Source organism: Carlito syrichta, unplaced genomic scaffold (genome assembly GCF_000164805.1).
Source record: "Carlito syrichta isolate Samal-C Ts95f unplaced genomic scaffold, Tarsius_syrichta-2.0.1 Scaffold102037, whole genome shotgun sequence".
Classification (NCBI taxonomy): domain Eukaryota; kingdom Metazoa; phylum Chordata; class Mammalia; order Primates; family Tarsiidae; genus Carlito; species Carlito syrichta.
This window is the reverse complement of record NW_007046133.1, coordinates 763,126-765,905: the sequence shown is the minus strand read 5'-3', so window position 1 is coordinate 765,905 and position 2,780 is coordinate 763,126.

Sequence of the window (2,780 nt, the reverse complement as noted above, 5' to 3'; positions counted from 1 at the left end):
GGACTTCACATGGGGAGGTGAGGCTGGACCCTGAGGGAATCTGGGCACGCTTGGTGGGAGGTGAGTAGGGCAGTGAGGGGCTGCCTCTGTGGGGTGGTGGGCCATGTGTCCCCAGTCTCCAGCAGGGTTTGGCTCCCTGGAGCTGGGTTTTCCATCCCCACAGTGCAAGTGGCACCCATTGGTCTTACTGGAATATGTGCCTGCCACGGGCACCTCAGCAAAGGCTCAGGACCCCAATCTCCCATCAGGGACCAGTGCCCCGGCCCAGCTCTGCCCTCCCTTGGGATTGGGAGTCAGGGGGTGAAGGAAGGTCTTGTCCTCCCCCCAGAGAAACAGGCCAGCCAGGGAGGCAGGAGGGGTTCCCCTGGGTAACAGGTCCACTTTAGAGCCATGTACCACGGCAGGCACAGGTGAGTGGGTGCGGGGGAGGCTCAGCTGGGTGGGTTGCAATATTGGGGGCAACCTGGTGTGCCAGGGTGTTTGTCTGCAGTGTCTGCAGCGGGTGAGTGACTGGGCCTGGCCCCCTGGGCAGTCCCTCCATGATCTGCCGCTACCACTGGGCTGGGTTGGGTGGGAATACTCCTCTGGGTCCCCATCCTCCATCCCAGGCAGAAGCTGGGAGCAGAGGCTTGAGCCTCTCCAGAGCTGTGACCGGAGGGCAAATCCTGCCACTGAGGGCCTCCAAAGTCAGGCCTGGGTTATGGACTTTGTCCTGGGGGCATTGGGAGATGTTGAAGGTCCCAAACACGCTCAGGAGGAATCTGGGAATGCAGCCCAAGTTCCCATGCAAACATGACACTCTCTGGAGAGCCCTGCCCCCACCCCCTCAGCGATGCTCTCTGCTTCCCAGGGGGTGCATTTTCCAGGGGGCCCAGACATGAGTCCTTATGCGGCCAGGATAGGAGACTGCTCGCTGAGCCTTTTCTGTCAGGGCACCAGTCCCTCAGGAGGGAGGAGCCTGGAGACAATAGGCACTTAATGAGGGCCCGAGGGAGCCAAGGCAGTCATGCTCACTGCCAGCCTCATGCGAGGCCCTGGAGGATGCCCTCCAGGGGGAGCAGACAACAGCCCCGAGGAGACCCTGAGCCTCAAGCCAGAGTGGGAGAAGCAAGGTTCACAGCGATGCATAACCCAGTCCCAGGGAGAGGAGATAATATGGCCCACTAAGGCAGTTGGAGACAATGGGAGGCTCCCTCAGCTGTTCAGAGCAGATGACGGGTGATGTACCAGACTGGTTAGTGTGGATAATGGGTGTTTCCAGGGCTAGGGAGTGTAGATAATGGTGGCTTCCCGGGTTGCTTAGTGAAGATTAAGGGAGGCATCCTGGGCTGGTTAGTGTAGATAATGGGTGACTTCCAGACTGGAAGGTAATGGGGATTGTCTGGGCTGGTTAGTGTAGATAATGGATGACTTCTGGGATGGTTAGTGTAGATAATAGGTGACTTCCAGCCTGGTTAGTGTAGGTAGTGGGGATTGTCAGGGCTGGTTAGTGTAGATAATGGATGTCTTCGGAGGCTGGTTAGTGTAGATAATGGAGGACTTCCTGGGCTGGTTAGTGTAGATAATGGGGATCATCTGGACTGGTTAGTTAGATAATAGAGATTGTCTGAACTGGTTAGTGTAGATAACAGGTGACTAACCAGCCTGGTTATTGTCGATAATGAGTGACTCAACAGGCTGGTTATTGTAGATAATGGTGACTTCCTAGGCTGGTTAGTGTAGATAATAGGTGACTTCTAGCCTGGTTAGTGTAGAAAGTAGGGATTGTCAGGGCTGGTTAGTGTAGATAATGGATGTCTTTGGAGGCTGGTTAGTGTAGATAATGGGGGACTTCTAGGCTGGCAGGTAATGGGGATTGTTTGGGCTGATTAGTATAGATAATGGACGACTTCCTGGTTGGTTGGTATAGATAATGAGTGACTTGCCAGACTGGTTAGTGTAGATAATAGGTGACTTCCAGTCTGGTTAGTGTAGGTAGTGGGGATTGTCAGGGCTGGTTAGTGTAGGTAATGGATGTCTTTGCAGACTGGTTAGTGCAGATAATGGGGGACTTCCTGGACTGGTTAGTGTAGATAATGGGGATCATCTGGGCTGGTTAGTGTAGATAATGGAGATTGTCTGAACTGGTTAGTGTAGATAACAAGTGACTAACCAGCCGGGTTGTTGTAGATAATGAGTTACTCAACAGACTGGTTATTGTAGATAATGGTGACTTCCCAGGCTGGTTAGTATAGATAATAGGTGACTTCCAGCCTGGTTAGTGTAGGAAGTGGGGATTGTCAGGGCTGGTTAGTGTAGATAATGAATGTCTTCCCAGGCTGGTTAGTGTAGATAATGGGTGACTCACCAGCCTGGTTAGTGTAGATAATGGGTGACTTCCGGGCTGGTTAGTGTAGATAATGAGTGACTTCTTTGGCTGGTTGGTGTAGATAATGTGTGACTTCCCAGTCTGGTTAGTGTAGATAATGGATGACTTTCAGGCTGGTTAGTGTAGATAATGGGTAGATATCATGGGGTGGTTAGTGTAGATAATGGGTGACTTTCTGGACTGTTTAGTGTAGACAATGGGTGACTTCCGAACTGGTTATTGTAGATTACGGGTGACTTCCTGGGGTGGTTAAAACGTGTAGACACGTGGCCTTGGGTCACAGGTGTGAGCGGTGGGCCTGGTCTTGGTCAGGTCTATGCTCCCTGAGTCTAGAACAGGACCGGGAGCCCAGCAGTTTGCCAGGAATGTCTTTGCGTGGGTAAGCCCACGAGGGCCACCCCCCATCGCCTAC